The sequence below is a fragment of the Macrotis lagotis genome, chromosome 1 (assembly GCF_037893015.1).
Source record: "Macrotis lagotis isolate mMagLag1 chromosome 1, bilby.v1.9.chrom.fasta, whole genome shotgun sequence".
Taxonomy (NCBI): Eukaryota; Metazoa; Chordata; class Mammalia; order Peramelemorphia; family Peramelidae; genus Macrotis; species Macrotis lagotis.
Window position 1 is genome coordinate 386,808,179 of NC_133658.1, and position 21,698 is coordinate 386,829,876.

The following is a 21,698-nucleotide window of genomic DNA, read 5'->3' on the forward strand; positions in this document are numbered from 1 at the left end:
ACAGGTTAACAAAAAGTAACCACAAATGAATAAAGCTATTGAAGAAGTTATGGTTGATCTGCATTCAAAATCTAACACTATTTTTTTAATCTAGATATGGATAGCATTTTACTTCATGTGTTCTTTGTACTTGTCTTAGGTAATAGCTTTTTTTTTTCCAAGAAGAGCTAGGTCATTCACACCTGAAAACAGCTTCAAAGAAACTGAAAAGTTTGGAAGTGAAAGCAGAGTCTACCTCAACAAAGAGTTAAAATCAAGTCATAGAGAGGGAAAAGAAGCAAACAATATAAGAAAATATTTGTTCATCATTTCTTATTGTACAATAGTATTCAATTCTATTTATAAAGTAATTTGCTGAGCTATTCCCCAGTTGGTGGGTATCTCCTCACTTTCCAAAATTTTGCCATAAGGAAAAGAATTGTCAAAAATATTTTTATTACTTTCATTATTTTCTTCTGAGTTTGTGTCTTGCTCTTCTTTGTCATTATAATGATGAAAGAACCTTAATCCTTTGTTATTGTTTTTCATTTTTTCGATCATTTCTTGTTTAACTTCAGGGATGAAGTTAGAAGAGAGAAACTGATTCAAACTTAAGACTCATATACACTTCTGTTTTAAGAACTAATCCTTGTTTAGAAATTTTTGATACTTCCAAGGTAATATGATATTGGGAGAGGTGTGTTCACTGCTCTTTTTCTACCTTCTGGTACTTATCCAGGAAGAACCTCTGAACCCTTGAATGAAATGGCCAAGGATACATTCCTGTTGCTGGATATCGTAGAGGCAGTAGCTGTGGAGCTCATGGAGTAGAGATATGCCTTGAATTTGGAGCAGGACCTGGCATTGTATTTGCATTCCTGTCTTCAAGTATTGACCCTCGGGCTTTATATATATGTACTGATATCAACCCCAAAGCAGTTGACTGTACCTTGGAGACAGCACAGAGTTCACATTCAGCCAATAATTACAGCCAAAGGATTATTACCAAAGCTATTCAGGAAATTTGATCTTCGAGTATTTAACTCACCCTATGTAGTAACACCTTCTGAAGAGGTAGGAAGTCATGGAATTGAGGCTGCTTGGGCTTTTGGCAGAAATGCCCAAGAAGTCATGGACAGATTCTTCCCTTTGGCTGCAGACCTACTATCACTAGAAGCATTTTTTAGTTACCATTAAAGAAAACAATCCAGATGAAATTATGAAAACAATGAAGAAATATGATTTACAAGGCATAAGGGTACTTTCCAGACAATAAGGAGGAGAAATTCTTTCAATCCTAAAGTTCATCAAGTTCTAAAATTGTAATGTGAAATGTTTAATCCCTAGTATACTTTTAAAGGAAAAGTTATTCCAAGAGCCAGGTAAAGAATTAAAGTGTGTTTTTTAAGTGGTGAAAACAATTTAGGTAAACCAAGTTAAATCAGTGCTTTTTAAAATTCACTGTTTTTTTTTTTAAGAAAAGCCTCTCTGGACTGTAAGTGAAGTCAGAGTGGTTTATTAAACAATGTTCAAAAACTTTAGTAAAAATGTATGTCCTAGGGGCAGCTAGGTGGTACAGTGAATAGAAACCAGCCCTGGAGTCATGAGGTCTTGAATTCAAATGTGGCCTCAGACACTTAATAATTACCTAGCTGTGTGACCTTGGTCTAGTTACTTAACCCCATTACTTTGCAAAAAAAAAAAAAAAAGAAAAAAAAAAGAAAAATGTATGTCATAGAAAATGTCATTGTCACTAAGTAATGAAGAAGGGTTTTCCAGTTGTTAGATGACCCAATTATGTTAAAGTATGATCCTATGGACTGTAACAAACCAGCCCCTTCTATCCTCCTATGAGGGCTACTCTCTTTCTTCTAAGCTATTCTTGCCAAAGGTGTATATATAATGAATACCTGAATTAAATTTATATATTCCTGTTCATTGACAGTTATGTATTTTCATTATAAAATCATTTTTAAATCTATGTCAAACATATTTTTTTTAGGTTTGGTTTTTTTTTCAAGGCAAATGGAGTTAAGTGGCTTGCCCAAGGCCACACAGCTAGGCAATCATTAAGTGTCTGAGACCTGTCGAACATATTTTTGCTCTTTTGAAGGAAATCACATCCTTTTTGAATTTTTTTGTAGTTTTTCTAAATAATTCTTTTAAGGGATTTGAGTGATAAGACAGGGAGGGATAGAGTCTAGACTTATGATTGTTACAAGGAACTACAGAATGAGGCTGAGGAAATTCAATGAACATAAGTTAGCACCATTTCCCAGAATTTTAAGACTCTTAAGCAAGTTGCTTGAAGTATTGAAAGATTAAGTAATTTTTTTCCACGATCAGAGAGTGTGTCTAGCTGGATCTGAACTCAATTCACCATGCCACACTAGTTCTCATTTAATCAATATGAATTATAAAAGATATTTTGTGAATGCCAAACCATGATTTCAGGGGAACAAAAAAGAAAGCATATTACTACCCACATCCTATCAGAAAGGTTATGGACCTTAAATTTAGAAGGATTTTCATTTTTAAATTATTTTTATTATTGATTTTCAGGGGACTGGGTAAAAAAGGGACAAGCTAGTTTAATTGAAAAAATACTCAAATTTAATTTAAAAAAAATATGGGCATCATAGAATTGATGGTATTTCATGCCACTGATATGACAAAATGGATTAATATCCATATATAGTATATAGAATGTAATTTGTTCCCACAATAAGAACATTTGGGTTTTAGTTTTTTGAACTGTGGTTAATGGAACTTTTAGGTTATTTGTACAAATGTTTTATTAAGCACAATTATGAAACGTTATTCTTGACTAGAAAAATAACTTTTTTATCTTTACAGAGTAATATAATAAACTATCAAATGTTAGTCTAAATATAAAACTGCTACATTGCATTTATAACCATAAAAAAGTAGGTATTTCATTCATCCCATAAATGGACAGTGAACAGTGAATCCCAAAAAGTTATTTTAAAAAAATTCCTTTGGCTCCTAAAGTCAAATACAAGATGAGCAGTCATTCTAGAAGAATTCTTCCATCATTGTGGAATTGTGGATATAAACACACTATATAAATTATATATTTATTACCAGGGGGAACATTTCCACTTTTGTAACTTAAGTATAATCTTGACAGAAATGAGATTGGATTTTTTAAGTCATAGTAAATTCAGATACTTCACACATGCCTGAAGACTTCTTAAGCACTTTGATTTTTTGTTGTTGTTTAAGTTTTAACTAACTCATGCTACTAAAACTTATTATTAGGGTTTTTAAAAAATAGTTAAGAGAAAACTCGATATTGAAACACATTTTAGCATCTGTCAATTCTCCTCCTTTTTTTAATCTTGGATTTCAAAAAACTTCTTTAAATCCAATTAAAATTTTAAATTAAATACAAAGGAGATGAGATTGAAAAGCTGAATTCATTGAGAGAAACAAAGAATAGGTCATCTCTTAAACAGTCTCTGAAAGCATTCTGCTTATTTCCACTAATAAATCTATTTAATCTAAGAAATTGTTTCCCTCCATCAATAAAAGAATTTAGACTAGAAAAGAAGTTTGAAATTTTAAAGTTGTATTTCTTTTGCTTCAGTTTTTTCAGTCATTTGTAACCCCATTTGGAGTTTTCTTGGGAAAGGTACTGCCATTGACTTCTCTAGTTCATTTCACAGATGACATAAACAAATAAGTGACCTAACCGGAGTCACAATCAGTATGTATCTAAGGTCACATTAGAATTGATTCAAGATCTGGCATTTCTATCCACTGTACTATTTAGTTGTCCCAAAACTAAATTAGCATAATTGGATTGTTATTTTGTAATAATCTGTAATTCTTTTATGTTCTACACAGCATGTGATATATAATTAAACCATGTACACATAAATTATTTGTTATTTTCAAATTTATTTTTAAAATGCAAGTTAAAATAAATCAAGTTTTTTCTTTGAAAAAATCCAAAAATGATACAGGACTTTCCTTTAACTCCATAGTATATGGTTATTCAGAGTTTCACATTGAAGTCTAGAACAATGAGGAGCTATTGTGATGTGGCCTCATGATCTCTTTGCTCCACACCTGCTCCCAAAACACATAAATAGGAAAAAAATATTTTCTGTTTGATTAAGGATTAAAGTAGTAGCTAAATTGTACAAAATATCTAATGGGAAGAAAAAATATGGATAGCCTGGAATGTGCAAACTTATACTCAATAACTGGGGGCTGGAGGATGGGTTATTTTTCCTATTTAGTTTATATTTTAAATATGATACCCAGACAGTTACAATGTAAAATATTGCATTTTCTTAACTAATGTCAATAGTATTTGTTTGACTGAATTATGACAACCCAAACTGAAGCAAGTTTCAGTACATGATATCAGAAAAAAAACTTATTATCTTGCCAATAGACCTTAATACCACTGTGAAAACTAAGTAAACTTATAAGGAAATCTACTATATACTGTTCAATAGGTCCTGTTGGCATTGGAACATTTGAATTATGTATTTTAGGTCAATAGATGATTTATACACATTTGTTTTCTTTTCTGATTGGAAAAATTTATAAAACTGAATATAGCCAGAGTAAAAGTAAGGATTGTTGTTTTTCTTTTGTTTGTTTTTTTTTAACCTAACATGTGTTTGCCTCAAATAATAACAAACAAAAAAATTTCATTGCTAAAAATGTCTAATTAATATTCAATGATATTAAAAGGTTAACACATTAATTTCAATCTAATAGTTTTTAAAAATATTGTGGTGCAATTGTGTTTTAGATTACAATCTTTCAAGATTAAACATGACACTTCTGACACTGTCATTGAATAATGATCAGAGAAAGATCAAAATCACATCACAGAAAATTTGGCAAGATGACAGAGTAAAGGTAAGGACTTTATTGAGCTCTCCCACACACCCTACCAAATATTTGTAAATAAAAATTCTAATCAAATTCTGGAGAGGTAGGGCCCACAAGATGATGGAAAAAAAAATTTCCAGTCCAAGACAACTTTAGGAAGACAGCAAGATGGATCTTTTATACCAGAGTGAGAGGGGATCACAGTGTAGTACAGACCATGCAACCAGTATAGACTAGTCTCCAGAAATTCAGGAAGAGGTAGTAGAGTGACTGAATCTGTGGCAGTAGTAGTGGTTTCCAGACCTCTCATCCAGAAACAGCAAAGATAGCTTAGAAATTCAACAGAAAAGGTCTGTCACCCCATATTGAGCAAAAAAAAAAGAAAAAAAGAAAACATCAAAACCAGGACTGACTAGAAATTATTAGATTGACTGGAAAAAGTTAAATACAATCTTAAGTAAGAAGCTGAGGCAAGATGTCTTCATGTGACACCTCAAGGGAATCATGGATTGTTTTCAAATCCAAAAATGTCTCCTGGCAAAAACACAAAAAGGATTTTTAAAATCAAAGAAGAGAAGAAGAAAAATTGAAGAAAAAAAGAAATGAGACATGAAGGAGAACTATTAAAAATTAGAGGGGCAGCTAGATGGTACAGTGGATAGAGCACCAGTCCTGGAGTTAGGAGTACCTGAGTTCAAAATCCAACATCAGACACTTAATAATTACCTAGCTATGTGGCCTTGGGCAAATCACTTAACCCCAATGCCTTGAAAACCCTAAAAAAATGGAATAAAAATTGATTTGAATTAAAGATTAGAATAAAAAATTGATGGAAAGATATTGATACAATACTTTTAAAAGTAAAATTTGAGAAATGGCAAAAGAACCAACTCTTTAAACAAATATTTTTTTTAAAAAAAGTGGGGGCAGATAGATGGCACATTAGATAGAACACCAGCCCTGGAGTCAGGAGGAACTAAGTTCAAATCTGACCTCAGACACTTAATAATTACCTAGCTGTGTGACCTTGGACAAGTCACTTAACCCCATTTTCTTAAACAAATAAAATTTAAAAAAAAGAAAACAACTCCTTCAAAACTAAAATTGAGGGTGGCTAGATGGCACAGTGGATAGAATACTAGCCCTGGAGTCAGGAGTACCTGAGTTCAAATCTGGCTTTAGAAACTTAATAATCACCTAGCTGTGAGGCCTTGTGCAAGCCACTTAACTCCATTGCCTTTCAGAAACCTAAAAAAAACCTAAAATTGAAAAATTAGAAAATGTAACACAAAAGCTGATTGAATAAAATAAAACCCTAAAAATTAGAATTGAGCCAGCGAAAAATGACTGACACATAATAATTCCAGCAAACAAAACAAAAAAGCTATATTAACAACAAAATCCAAGAAAAAGAGATAGAAAGTGAAATTCTATTAAAAGCAATTTTAGACTTCCAACCAAGATGGTACAGAGAAGACAGGCACTGTGCTGAGGTCTCCTGATCTTCCCTCATATGTAATATGCAACAAGCCTCCCACAATGAGAAGCTAGGAGAAGAACATTTACCTCAAAGTTTGTCTTCTGGGATTGAGGGTGAGCTGGGCTCAGAAAGTAGAGACTCTGCCAGGAGTACAGGATAGAGTGACAGCTTGAGAACAGGACTAGCCTGATGAGTTACTGAGACCTGAGCCAGCTGGGGATAAGAATCTTTGGCTGTTAGACTAATAGTCTAGTTTACCTGCAGACCTGGAGGGGGAGTTCCAGTGGGAGGGAGTTGCAGACATCAAATCCCTGGGCTCCTCTGGTCTGGAGGGACTCAGACTCCATACCTTAATTTCAGCTGAAGCCTCTTCCCAGAACAAACACAGTTACAGCCCATCTTCCAAACCATCCCCCCAGGCTCAGATATGAGCAGCAGAACTACTTCAACTGTGAATAGGGAGAATAATTACCTTGCCCCAGGGCATAGCCCACCATGGTTCAAAGATAAAATTATTCAGCAGCTTCAACCACACCCTCCAGGCCAAGGTAGAGATTTTCAAATCAAGGTCACAGACAACTCCAGAGAAAGCAAGCAGCACACCCTACTGGCCAGCCCACTTGGAGTTACTAAATCCAGTGAGTAAAGCCACTAGGGATCTCAACATCAAACCTCTGTGAACCAGCCCCTCCACCAACACAAGATCTTAGGAAAATGAAGAAAAGCCAGGGAAGAGGAGGGTCCATAGAAAAATTCATAGAAGGAAAAGACCCTAACTCAGAGAAACCTAGAACCTCTGAGGAGAATATGACTTAGTCTCCAGCACAGAATGACTTTCTTGAAGAAATCAGGAAGGAGTTTAAAAATCAATTGGAAAATTTGGAAGAGGAAAATTAACACCTTGCAACAAGAAAACAAATCCTTGGAAAATACAGTTGGACAAATGCAAAAAAGATAACAATTTTCTCAAAACCTCTATTGATCAAATGGAAAACTCTTTTTAAAAAAGAATTAACCAATTAGGAAAGTGGTTGCAAAAATGTAAATGAAGGAAATTCTTCTCTTAAAAAAAGAATAGAGTCTGTGGAGACTAAAGACTTCATGAGACAAGTGTCTCTTAAACAAAACCAAAAAAAAAAAATCAAAAAATAGAAGAAAATGTAAAATACCTCATCAGAAAAATCAGTGACCTTGGAAATAGATCAAGGAGAGATAACCTAAGAATTATTGGTTTTCCTGAAAACATTGAAAAGAAAAAAAGCCTGGACTTAATATTACAGGATTTAGTGATGGAAAATTTCCCTGTTATAGAACCAGAGGGCAAAATAGTTATTGAAAGAATACATAAATCTCCTCAAGAAAGGCATTCCAACATGAAAACACCAAGGAATATTGTGGTCAAACTCCAGAACTGTCAGATAAAAGAGAAAATCCTGCAAGAAGTCAGAAAGAAACAATTTAGATACCAAGGAGCCATAGTAAGGATTATACAGGACCTGGCTGCATCAACATTAAGGGATCAAGGGTCTGGAATGCAATATTATGAAAAGCAAAGGAGCTTGAATTCAGCCAATAATTCATTATGCAGCAAAACTGAGGCTTCTCTTCCAAGGCAAAAGATGGACATTTACTAAAATAGGAGACTTCCAACATTGCCTGATAAAATGACTGGAGGTTAATAGAAAATTTGGACTTCCAACAGGAAATACAAAAGACACATGAAAAGATAAAAATGGTGGGGGTTAAAAAAAAAGAAAAAGCTGCCATCCAATAAAATGAAACTGGCTATAGACCTTCCTGGGAGAAAGATTTTGAGTACTCTCAAGAATTGTAACTCTGTTAGAGAGAATATATTTAGCCAGCAGTGATGGACACATGACTTTTCTGTGACACAGAAGAATGATTTAAAAACAATGTCTCCTTAAAAAGGAGAACAGTTAAGAAATAGGAGGATGGAGGAGACTGAATGGGGGTAAATCTCATTACATTAAGAGGTACAAAGGACCTATTTCAATAGAGGGGAAGAAGGGAGGATGTAAGAACCACCTGAATCTTACTCTCATCAGATTTGGCTTAAAGCTAATATACATTCACTCAGTTAAGAAACTTATCATACCATTCAAGTATTAAAAGGGGGAAAGGGGAGAAAAATACAAACAGAGGGAAGATAACATGAAGGACAATGAAGAGTTAGTAGTTATAACTTGGAATGTGAATGGGATGAACATCCCCTTAAAATATAAGCTGATAGCAGAATGGATTAAAAAGCAGAATCCCACATATGCTGCTTACAAGAAACTCATATGAAGTATAGAGTAAAGGTTAAAGATTGGAGTAAAATATATTTTGCTTCAGCTGAAGTGAAAAAAGCAGGCATAACAATCCTTATCTCAGACAAAGCAGCTGCAAAAATAGACAGCATTAAAAGAAATAAGGAAGGAAACTAAATCCTCCTAATAGGTACCATAGACAATAAAGTAATTTTAATACTAAATATGTATGCACCAAATGGTATAACATCCAAATTATTCAAGGAGAAGTTGAAGGAATTACATGAAGACATAGACAACAAAACTCTACTAGTGGGAAACTTCAACCTCCTGCTCTCATATTTAGGTAAATCTAACCATAATCAAACAGAAAGGAAGTTAAGGAGATAAATAGGTTGTTAGAAAACTTAGGTATGATAGACCTATGGAGGAAATTGAATGGGCATAGAAAAAATATACTTTCTTTTCTGTAGTACATGGCACTTACACAAAAAACTGACCATGTACTGGGGAATAAAAACCTAATGATCAATTGCAGAAAGGAAGAAATAGCAAATACTTCTTTCTCAGATCATAATGCAATAAAAATCATATACAATATTGGGCCAGGGAGTTATAGACCCAAAACTAATTGGAAACTAAGCAGCATCATTTTAAAGAAAGAGTGGACCAAATAACAAGTTATCAAAATTATTATTTTAGCCTAGATAATTACAATAATGAAAAAATATGCCAAAACCTATGGGATACACTCAAGGTTGCTGTCATGGGATATATTATATCATTAAATGCTTATATGAATAAATTAGAGAAAAGAGGAAATCAATGAACAAAACAAGCAACTAAAATAATTAGAGAAAGAGCAAGTTAAAAACACCCAATTAAATTCCAAACTAGAAATTCTAAAAATGAAAGGAGAAATTAATAATATCAAGAGCAAGAAAACTATTGAACAACCAAGTGTTGGTTTTATGGAAAAAAAGAAAATTGATAAACCTCTGGTCAATTTGATTAAAAAAAAGAAGAAAACCAAATTGCTAGTATCATAAATGAAAAAGGGGATCTTACCTCCAATGAGGAGGAAATTAAATTAAAATTGGGAATTATTTGGCCCAACTCTATGCCAATAAAGTTGATAATCTAAGTGAAATGGATGAATATTTATAAAAATGTAAATTGCCCAGGTTAAATGAAGAGAAAATTAAATTCCTAAATAACCCTATTTCAGAAAAAGTAATTCAACAAGCCATTATTGAACTCCCTAAGAAACAATCTTCAGAGCCAGATGTATTCACAAGTGAATTATATCAAACATTTAAAGAGCCACTGGTCCCAATTCTTTTTTTGTGTTTTTTTTTTTGCAAGGCAATGGAGTTAAGAGACTTACCCAAAGCCACACAGCTAGGTAATTATTAAGTGTCTGAGACCAGATTTGAACTCAGGTGCTCCTGACTCCAGGGCTGGTGCTCTATCTACTGTGCCACCTAGTTACTGGTCCCAAGTCTTTATAAACTCTTTGGAAAAGTAGATGAAGATGGAACTCTGCCTAACTCTTTCTATGACACCAATATGGTGCTGATACCTAAACCAGGAAGAGTTAAAACAGAAAAAGAAAATTATAGACCTACCTCCCTGATGAATATAGGTGCAAAAATCTTAAATATAATCTTTGCAAAATGACTTTTTCAAGTTATCACTAGGATGATACATTATTACCAAGTTGGATTTATCCCAGGAATGCAGAGTTGGTCAAATATTAGGGAAACTGTCAGTATAATTAATTATATCAATACCAAACCTATCAGAAATTATATGATTATATCAATAGATGCTGAAAAAACTTTTGACAAAATACAGCACCCATTCCTACTAAAAACACTGGAGAGTGTAGGAATAAATAGATTGTTCCTTAGAATAATAAACAGTATCTATCTGAAAACACAACAAGCATTTTATGCAATGGGGAGAGGCTAGTGGCATTCCCAATAAGATTAGGGGTGAAACAAGAATGTTCATTAACACCACTACTATTCGATATTATATTAGAATTGTTAGCTTCAGGAAGAAGAGAAGAAAAAGAAATTGAAGGAATTAGAATTGAGAAGGAAGAAACAAAATTCTCTCTCTTTGCAGATGACATGATGCAACCTAGAGAATCATAAAAAAGTCATTTAAAAACCTCCCCAAAACATTTAGCAACTTCAGTGAAATTGGAGAATATAAAACAGACCCTCATAAATCTTCAACATTTCTATATATTGCTAGTAAGATACAGCAGCAAGAGCTAGAAAGATGCTCTGGACCCAGCTCTGGACCTTGGCCACCTATGGGTTAGGAGACGCCTGGGGGTGTGAACCCGCCCACGTGGGTGCTGGGAACGCCACAGTAACAGGAGTGGCTCCGCCCATGAGGGAGGAACAGGGGAGGAGCTCGGGGGAGGAACAGAAGACTAGATAAGGGAGGGGACTGGGGAAGAGGAGGGGCTTTTTTCGCTGCTATGTAAGGAATAAAGACCTGCTTGTTAAACTGCAACCGGGTGTTCTGTCCAGTTATTGCCCTCCTTCCCCAAAGGAGGGTCCTTGCGTCCGAAGACCGACAGGTCCGTGACGTGCGAAGACCAGGGAAAGGTATGTATCCAGGCGACGCTCCGGATAGGTCCCCAAGCAGCTGGCAGCCCGAACAGGGACCAAGGGAATTTCCGCCTGGCCTCCCTTAACAGGGAGAAGAGCTGGACAGCCTCAGATTAATTTGAGATTAATCTGGGATGAAGTTATGGGGCAGGGAATGGGTTTTTCCCTGATTAGACCCGAAGAAAAGGCAGTTCTAGCTTGTCAGTTATATAAATTAGGCAAGCGGCATCAATTTAAGCCACATATTAAGCAGTGCCGTGAATTTGTAGATAAGGTGTGGGGGTTCTCCCCTTGGTTAGAACATTCAGGGATTACCAAAGAGAACTGGGAGACAGTTGGGCAACAGTTGGCTTCTTTTGATGAGTCATGCCCTGGAATCCTAACTGACCAGGACTTCTCCTTTTATTCTCTCATAAATACAATGTTACAGGGGGTCCTCGTCCCTGTGGGCGAGAAACAATTGGCACACAAGTGGGAGAATCATTAGGAGAATCTTCTGAGGAGGAGGGTTGTAATAATCCTCCTCCGATTTATCCTTGGGCAGAACTTAGAGAAACTTATAAAAAACATAATAAATATGGAGTTGGGGAAGAAGAAGGAGGAAGTAGCTATTTGGAGGACAGAGCAAGAGCTAGGAAGAATATGGAGGAAGTTAGAATCAGGGTTGTGGCGCAGCAGAAATTAAGACCCAGGACTGTGGCGCAGCAAACATTGAGAAAGGAGGAAGTGTTTAGGCCACTTATGTCATCTACCACCCCTATTTTGGGGGTGGGAGGCCACCAAGGGGCTAGAAAAGCAGAGCGTCATTTAAGATGGAGTTATGAAGGACAAAGTGGTTTTATTCGTCCCTTAAAGATTACGGGACTAGGCTCTGCCCTGTGGGGTAGAGATTTGTTACATCAGTTACAATTGTATCTTACCACCCCTGAACATTTGGCAACAAACTCCTAGGGGCTACTGTTATGGTGAGCTGCCCAAAGATTACTTGGAGGAGTGAAAACCCTGTGTGGGTGGAACAGTGGCCCCCTTCTACGGAGAAGCTCACCGCATTAAAAGATATACTTAAGGAATTATTGTCACAACAGAATTGAGCCTACCACCAGCCCTTATAATTCTCCAGTATTTGTAATAAAAAAGAAAGCTGGCACCTGGAGAATGCTTATTGACTTACGGGCGGTGAATAAAAAAATGGTCCCTATGGGCCTGCTACAGACGGGTCTTCCTTCTCCTGCCTTTATACCTAGAGAATTTGTTATAAAGATAATAGATATTAAGGATTGTTTTTATAGCATTCCCCTTCACCCTGAGGATAGGGATAAATTTGCATTCTCGGTACCATCAAAAAAATTTTCAAAGCCCGTCAATCAGGTATCAGTTTACTGTATTACCTCAGGGAATGGCCAATAGTCCAACTATGTGCCAAGCATATGTTGCAGCTATTGTTCACCCGCTGCGCAGTAAGTACCCCAAGGCCATCATAATCCATTATATGGATGATATTCTCATGGCTACTAAGCAAGCCACGGAGCTAGAAGAATTAACAAAAGAAATGCTCCTTTCCTTGAGTAAATATGGGCTTCAAGTGGCTCCTCATAAGATACAAGATACTAGCCCTTATCAATAGCTTGGTCACACCCTTAGTGAAGGGAGGGCATCTAGAATACCCCCAAAGGTGAATTTAGAGAAATGTAGTACCCTTAATGATTTCCAGAAACTTATTGGTTCCATACAATGGATACGTTCTACAGTTCCTATTCCTGATGATTTGATGTATCCTCTTTATGTTATCCTGAAAGGAGATTCCACATTGACCTCACCCCGGTATTGGACCCCACAAGCCAAAGAGGCCATGACACAGATTTTGTCCAGGTGTCATGAGTCTATAGTTCAATTTGATCCTGAGCAACCTATATTTGCTACCATTTTAAATCAAAGGTCACATATTGGTTGTCTCTATCAAAAGCAAGGTGTCCTATAATGGCAATATTTCCAGAGAAGTAAAAGAAGCATCCCTTGTAAATTTACGATGCTGGCCAATTTATTCCTAGCTATGTCTGATCATTGTCTTTGTATGTTTGGAAAATATCCTGTTTTAAATATTTGTGCTTCTGAAGGTGCTCTTTGTTATTTTACTGACTCTATCCCTGAATGGGCTGATAGCACATCTTTTAACCTGTTTTTCCACTTGTGGAGTTCCTACAGCCATAAAAACAGATAATGGCCCTGCATATTCTTCCAAGGCATTTGCAAACTTTTGTCAAGAATTTTCCATTTTACACAAAACTGGAATTCCATATAATCCCACTGGCCAGGCCGTAGTTGAACGTGCTAACCGCACCCTTAAAACCCTCCTCATTAAACAAAAAGGGGGAGTCAGTGGTTGTGGCCGCCTTATATATACACAATTAGCACAGGCCGCATACACCATGAATTTTCTTCAATTGAGAGATGATGGTACCTCCCCAGCTTTGCGTTTTTTCGCAGGAACTTCACGAACACTCCACACACACGCAACTAGCCATCCCTCTCCCTGCCCAATAGGCAACCGACTACTGTGGAAAAGCCCAGATGGCCAATGGCATGGCCCAGGCTTGGTAATTATAAATGGACAAGGGTATCTTTATATTCAACCAGATCCAAATCCGGATGGCAAAGAAAAGGAGAAACCGGTTTGGGCTCCAACCAAGTGGGTCAGAGACCTCGGAGAAGATAAAAATAGGAAGAAGAATGCACATCACCAGTGCTTGTACTTATAACTACATTTTTTGTGTGCTAGAATAGTTAATATTATATTTTATAGAGTTATTTAAGAATGCATTCAAATTTTATATTAATTGGTTATTTAAAAATTCTTAATAAATTTATATAAGAGGTTCCTCAAGACATTCTAATTGATTCTAAAAGTTATTTTTTCTTGACCGGTCTTATGTGTAGTTAAACTTCAATGAGACATTTTCACATCTCTCTACTGGCCTGGAGGGATGGGAAAATGTTCCTATATTCTGGGATTGATGCCGGCCAGGGCATCAATCACAGCTTGGTTAAAAATGATTGTTTTCTGTGAGTTCGTACATATGTCTGTGTATGTGTGCTTAATTCAGATCTGAAATAATTTTATTATTATAGGATATTAAGACTATGATTATTTCTATCCTGCCTCTTTTGCTACATATGCTTGCTGCAAAAATACGCTATCAAAGGCTGACCCTCGTGCTCTTCTCCAGAATCCCAGAGAACGACCAAAAATGGATACTACCCCTGTCTAAACAAAAAGGGGGAATTGCTCTGGACCCAGCTCTGGACCTTGGCCACCTATGGGTTAGGAGACGCCTGGGGGTGTGAACCTGCCCACATGGGTGCTGGGAACTCCCCAGTAACTGGAGTGGCTCCGCCCATGAGGGAGGAACAGGGGAGGAGCTCGGGGGAGGAACAGAAGACTAGATAAGAGAGGGGACTGGGGAAGAGGAGAGGCCTTTTTCGCTGCTATGTAAGGAATAAAGACCTGCTTGTTAGACTGCAACCTGGTGTTCTGTCCAGTTATTGCCCTCCTTCCCCAAAGGAGGGTCCGAGCGTCCGAAGACCGACGGGTCCGTGACGTGCGAAGACCGGGGAAAGGTATGTATCCAGGCGAAGGCTCGGGATAGGTCCCCGAGCAGAAAGAGAAATCCCATTTGAAGTAATTTCAGACAAACCAATGCAATCAAGATTAGGAGGAAAGATAAGAGCTAGGAAACATTTTTTCAATCGGTATTTCTGTTAAAATTCTCATTTCTAAAATAAATTGAGAACTGAACCAAACCTATAAGACTACAAGTCATTCTCAATTGATAACTAGTCAAAGGATATTAACAGGTTATTTTAGATAAAAAATTAAAGCTATTTAAATATGAAAGTAACACTAAATCATTATTGATTTGAGAATTGCAAATTAAAACATTTGTGCCACAACAGATCTATCAGACTGGCTAATATATCAAAAAAGGAAAAGGGCAAAGGTTGGAGGGAAATGGGAAATCCAGGATATGAATGCATCCTTGTAAGGTTTAGAACTATTCCTACTATTCTAGAGAGCAATTTGGAACAAAGGGCTTTAAAACTGTACATATCCTTTTGTTCAGCAATACCACTACTAGGTCAATATACCAAAGACATCACAAAAGGGGGAAAAGAACCCATTTGTATACTTACAAAATTACTTATAGCAACTGTTTTTGTAGTGGCAAAGAGTTAGAAATTGAAAGAATGCCCAATTGGGGAATGACTGAACCAATTGTGACATATAAATGTGACAGAAAAATATGGTTCTATTAGGAATCATGAGCAGGTGGATTACAGAAAAATCCTGGAAATATTTACATGAACTTGTTCTGAGTGAAGTAAGCAAAACCAGGAGAACATTGTACACAACACCAGAAACACTGTTTGATCACCATCTGTGATAAACTTAGCCCTTCATAACAAGAAAATGATCAAAGAAAATCCCCAAAAGCATGGGAAGCAAAATGTTATTCACATCCAGAACCAGAACTATGGAATCTGAATACAGACCAAAATATAATGTTTTGTTTTTTCTTTCTCATGTTTTTATTTTTGAAATTCTGATTCTTCTTTCAGAAAATAACTAATATGAAAATTCATTCAACATGATTGTACATATATAACCTATATCAGATTTATTGCTGTATTGGAAAGAAGGAGGGAAGGGAGGGAGAAACATGTGGAAATCAAAATCTAACAAAACTGAATGTTCAAAACTATCTATTCATATAATTAGAAAAAAATAAAATGTAAAATAAATCAAATAGGTTAAAAATTAAAATCATTGAGTTCATCATCTTATGGTACAGTAGTACTCCATCACAAGGGCAGTTATATGGTGCAGTGAATAAAGCACTAGCTTTGAAGTCAGGAGAATAGAAATTCGAAACCAGTCTCATACATTTACCACTTGCTAGCTGTGTGACCTTGGGGAAGTCACTTAACCGGCATTGCCTCACATCCAGGGCCATCTCCAGTCATCCTGATTCATATCTGGCCATTGGGCCCAGATGGCTACAGAAGAGAAAGTAAGGCTGGTGACTTAACATAGCATTCCCTCACTCAAATCCAATTCATGTGCTTGTCATGGCATCACTTCCCTAATGTCATGATCTTAGAAAAATGAAGGGGGGCAGCTAGATGGCACAGTGGATAGAGTACTGGCCCTGGAATCAAGAGGACCTGAGTTCAAATCCTGCCTCAGACATTTAACAATTACGTAGCCGTGTAACCTTGGACAAATCACTTAACCCTATCGCCTTGCAAAAACTAAAAAAAAAAGGACAGACTTCATCACAGTCAAATGAGGAAAGACATATGTGCATGCCTTTGTAAGTTTATATGTATGTAGTGCATATACATACATACTACACACATACACACACACACACACACACACACACACATAGGTATCAAAATTGAAGAGTGAATGTACCAACAATGCCAATGAAAATAAAGCAATTTTTAGAAATCATTTTGCCTAATCTTATGTCATTAAAATTGACAATAAAAGTGAAATATTTACAAAAGTATAAAATACCATGCTTAAGAGGACATCTAATGCTCAAATAATGCTATTAAAAAAAGAATAATTTGAACAAGCAACAATGATTTAGAAGTGAATTCTTCCAAATATTTAAGGAACAATTAATTAAGCAAGGCAACCAAGCAGTTCCAGATTTCAGACCAAATTTTTAAGTGATAATAATCTAAACAATCTGGTACTGACTAAGAAAAAGTGGTAGATAAGTGGAATAGATTAGATACACACTACACAGCAGTAAATGACCATGATAATCTAGTATTTGAAAATTACAAAGATCCAAATTTTTGGGACAAGAATTCATTACTTAGCAAACATTGCTGAGATAACTGGAAAGAAAATACCAAAGAACTACAGGTAGAATTACATAGGATTTGGCAGCTTAAATATTAAGTGATCAGAGGGTATAGTATATGATATTTTGGTGGTCAGAGGAGGGTAAATTTCAACCTAGAATCAACTCCCCAGCTAAACTCAACATACTCTTTAAGGGGACAAGATGGATATTCAAAAAAATAGTTGATTTTCTAACTTTCCTGATGATAGAATCAGAGTTCGACAGAATATGTGATCTTCAAATTCAGGTGTCAAGAGATGCATGAAAATGTAAAAGAAAGAAAACAAATTATTCTGTAAAATTAAACTGCTTACTTTCATAAATAGGAAGATGATACTTTTAACTCTTGAGAATTGTGTCTCTCCTAATGCATATTCTAAGAGAGTATGAGCACAAGGGATTTTGATGTGATAATAAAAAATTAAGACATAAAAAGGACTGAATTGGGAAAAGAGGAAATGGGAAGGAAGAAAAGCCATGAAGAGACAACAATGAACCTATTATAGAAGAGAGAATGAAGAGAGAATGACAATTGCTTGAATCTTACTTTCATTGGATTTGGTTCAAAGAAGGAATAACATACACACTCAGTAGTATTTAGAAAATCATCTTACTCAACTGGGATTCCCCTCAAAGTGGTAAAGTCTTCCCACTGCTCTTCCACTTACTGTGGTTGCTTAATGCTCTATTGAGGTAGGGAAGCACTGTAGCTCCAGAGGCAACTGCTAAAAGGCAGCTGCATCCAAGACTGTGATAGCCATTCTAACTTCTACCCAAAGATCCTCAGAGTCCAAAAGAAGAAGCAAGAAATGATAGACAAAGAGCTCTTCTTACTTCTCCATAATGAGATCTATATATGTCAATGGATCGGGGTAGGTTGAAAATGGAAGATGAATTGCTAACCAGAAGAATATGGGTATAGAATGGGACAAGAATTTATCAAAAGGGTTAAAAAGGAAACTGCAAGGTTCAAGAATAAATTGAAAGTTCAGTTACAAAGTTTTTTGGACCATGGTTTTCAAGAAGCAATATGATAATCTAAGGACATCAGGGCATCTAAATGTGCTTCCAGACAACAAATTTTGACTCCTGACTCAGGTATCTGCAGGAATACAGTATTTGTATCATGCATGTAAATATTTGTGGCTTAATCAGAAGTGGCTTAACAAATTGGGGATAAAAAATATTGTAACAGCTGAAGTGTCAGCAATGCTGCTATGCAAAGTTCAAGTAATGTTAGAGAAGATTAGCATGTACATGAATGCTAAAAGAATATAAAGAGGTTAAACCATGCATATGCAAAGACTGTTGGATTTTTTGATTGAGAGCATGATTTTTCATTTATTAGCATTGTAATAAGTTTCTACAGAACATTGATTTGTATAAGCTGTATTTAATTTCATTGACTACATGATGTAATATGTATTCTGTAATAAAACTGGTGTACCATATTATAGTATATATCATCAGCTGAAACAGGAGAGTGTGAAAGAAAATTTTATTGGAACATTGTGTTGTAGAGTCACATAACAATATAACAATTTCAACTTTTTTTCTTTTAAAAAATATTAAATAAGCTCAGCAGTCTTAGAAAAAAGAGACTAAATTGGATTAAAATACACAAGGTGTATATTAAAATCCATAATTTTTTTGTATAAAGAGGATTTGTTTCTAGGCATTTCAAGGTTGGATAGAATATTGCTGGGATGAGCAAGGATGGAAAGAAAGGAGTTAAATCTTTGAAAGAAATTAGATGAATTGATGGATTGGATGCTAGAATAAATAAATGATTTAAGGGCTATATTTCTTAAAAATGCAAAAGACCGATCAGTATGACTCTTCACATGAAAATATTACTTGTCCAAGTAAATTTCACCATATTCAAGTAATGCATACTTAAAATGTTCATTCTTCAACCATTTAGGTAAACAGAAATATTTAATTCCAAAAATTTTAGCTATGTCACACATGAAATGTCCTTCATGGGTTTACCAGTGGTATATACTAATTATGGTTTGATTTCATAAAAAAAAATCTCACTGTTAGGCAATTAGGAGGGAAGGGGGAGGGAAGAAGTGGCTGATACAAGGGATAGGCAGAAAGAAAGGTAGTAATAGGAGTAGGGGAAAGGATAGAAAATGAGGTAGGGCTGATTGCAGAGAAGGCATATTGCCGAAGGTGATAGAAGCAAAATATTGGTGAGAAGGGATAAAGGAAAAAGAAAGAAAGATACAAATGTGGTAAAATAGGAGAGAAGGTAGAGTTAGTAATAATACTTGTGAATGCTAATGAAATGAACTCTCTCATAAAAACAGAAGAGGATAGCAGAATGGATTAAAAATCAGAATACAACAAGATGTTGTTTACAAGAAATACATTTGAAGCAGATGCACACACACACACACACACACACACACACACACACAAAATAAAGGTAAAAGGTTAGAGGAAACTATATTATGCTTCAGCTGAAGTAATTAAAAAAAAGCGGAGGTAGAAAGTTCAATCTCAAACAAAGGAAAAGAAAAAATAGATCTTTATTTAAAAGGGATAAGTAAGAAAACTATATGTTCCTAAAAGATATCATAGGCAATGAAGCAATATCAATACTAAATAAATATTTTGATTTATTTTATATAGCTTCCAAATTCTTAAAGAAGTTAAATGGATTTCAGAAAGAAATAATTAACAAAGCTATCCTTTTTGGAAATCTCAGTATCACTCTCTCAGAATTAGATAAATCTAACCACAAATTAAATAAGAATGTTAATAAATGGCTAATAGAATTTTAAAAATTTAAATATGACAGACACTTGGGGAAAATTGAGTAGAGATAGAAAAGAATATACCTTCTTCTCTATGGCACATGGCACCCACATGAAATTTGACCCTGTATTAGAGAATAAAATGCAGAATCATTTGCAATCAAATGCAGAAGGGCAGAAATATTAAATGCATCCTTTTCAGAACTTGATACAATTAAAAAAAAACATGTTATAATGGGCCATGCAAAGATAGATTTAAAATTAACTGGAAACTAAATGACCTAATTTTTAAAAATGAGTGGCTTAAACAATCAATAGAAACAGTCATTTTCACCCAAGACAATGATATTGCTGATACAATATACAAAACTTTGGGCAATACAGGTAAATCTATATTTGGGGTAATTATATAACTTAAAATACATGAATAAAATGGAGAAGGAGATCATAAGTAAGGTAAGTAACTAAAAAAAACTAGAAAAAACATCATGTTAAAAACACATAATTAAATAACAAATTAGAAATTCTAAAAATCAAAGGAGAGATAAAAAATAAATATAAAAATAAAAAATAAAAAAATGAAAGCAAGAAAGCTAATGAACTAATAAATGAAGCTAAAAGATGCTTTAATGAAAAACCAACATAATAGTTGAAATTTTGGTTAATTTGATTTAGAAAAAGAATTACCAGTCTGTTGGGTATAGAACCAGAGTTCTGTGGTGGGAACAAGTAGCAGGGATAGTAAAGGTGTAATGTATGACCCTAGGAAATATGGACAATTAAATTCCTTAGTGTTGGGTGCTAGTCTCTACCTTGCCAGAGGGTAAAATCATACAAGAGTACAAAGGCTTATTGTATTACCAGGATCAGGACCCAGACAGCCTACCTGCTGACCCTTTGCTCTGGGGGAAGGGTATCCCCAAAATATTTTTACATTCTCTATAGTGTATTTAATTTTATGTCTATTTATCTCTGTATTTGCTACTATATCATCCCACAATGTGTGCTATTACTTATATTCAAAACTTTTAAGCCTCTTTCAGGAAATGTCAAGTTACTATATTTTACTGCAACTTATCCATTAATTAAAATGGCATATTTGTTTATTTCACTTCATTTTCCCCTTTGAGCTTCCATATCCCTATCTATAAAAGAACATCACCCCCAAAAAGTTTTGAGAAAAATAAATTTTAAAAGCATGTTTAAATCTTTATTCAGATATTAACAGCTCCTTCTCTAAAGATGAATAGCATTCTTCATTATAAGTCCTCCATAGTTGTCTTGGGTCACAGTATTGCTGAGAAAAGCTAAATCATTCATAGCTAAACGCCTGATAATATTGCTCTTGCTTTGTAGACAGAACATTTCTCTTTTCATCAGCTGGTGTTGTTTTTCCAGGTTTTTGGGGGGAACATCCTACTCAGCAGAACAGCATTGCATTATAATCACATACCACGATTTTTTCAGCCATTCCCCAACTGCTGAAGTATACCCTGAATTTCCAATTCTTTGCCACTGGAAAAGATTTGCTATAAATATCCTCGTGCATATAGGTGATTTTGTTTTTTGTTTTTCAACTCTTTTGGAATACAAAGTTAAAAGATGCATTATTCAGTCAAAGGGTATGCATGGTTTTATAGCCTTTTCAAATCTAGTTTCTAATTGCTCTACAGAATGGTCAAATCAGTTCACAACTTTACCAACAGTCCATTAATGTCTCATTTTCCCTACATATCCTCCAACATTTGGCCCTTTCTTTTCCTATCCTATAAGATAATCAA

At 35.3% G+C, this 21,698-nt stretch overlaps 1 pseudogene; it reads left to right on the forward strand.

Moving 5' to 3' along the window:
• LOC141502016 (methyltransferase N6AMT1-like) overlaps positions 1-11,320 on the forward strand; it is a 79,446-nt pseudogene extending 68,126 nt beyond the window's left edge.
• The last annotated feature ends 10,378 nt before the right edge of the window (positions 11,321-21,698 follow it).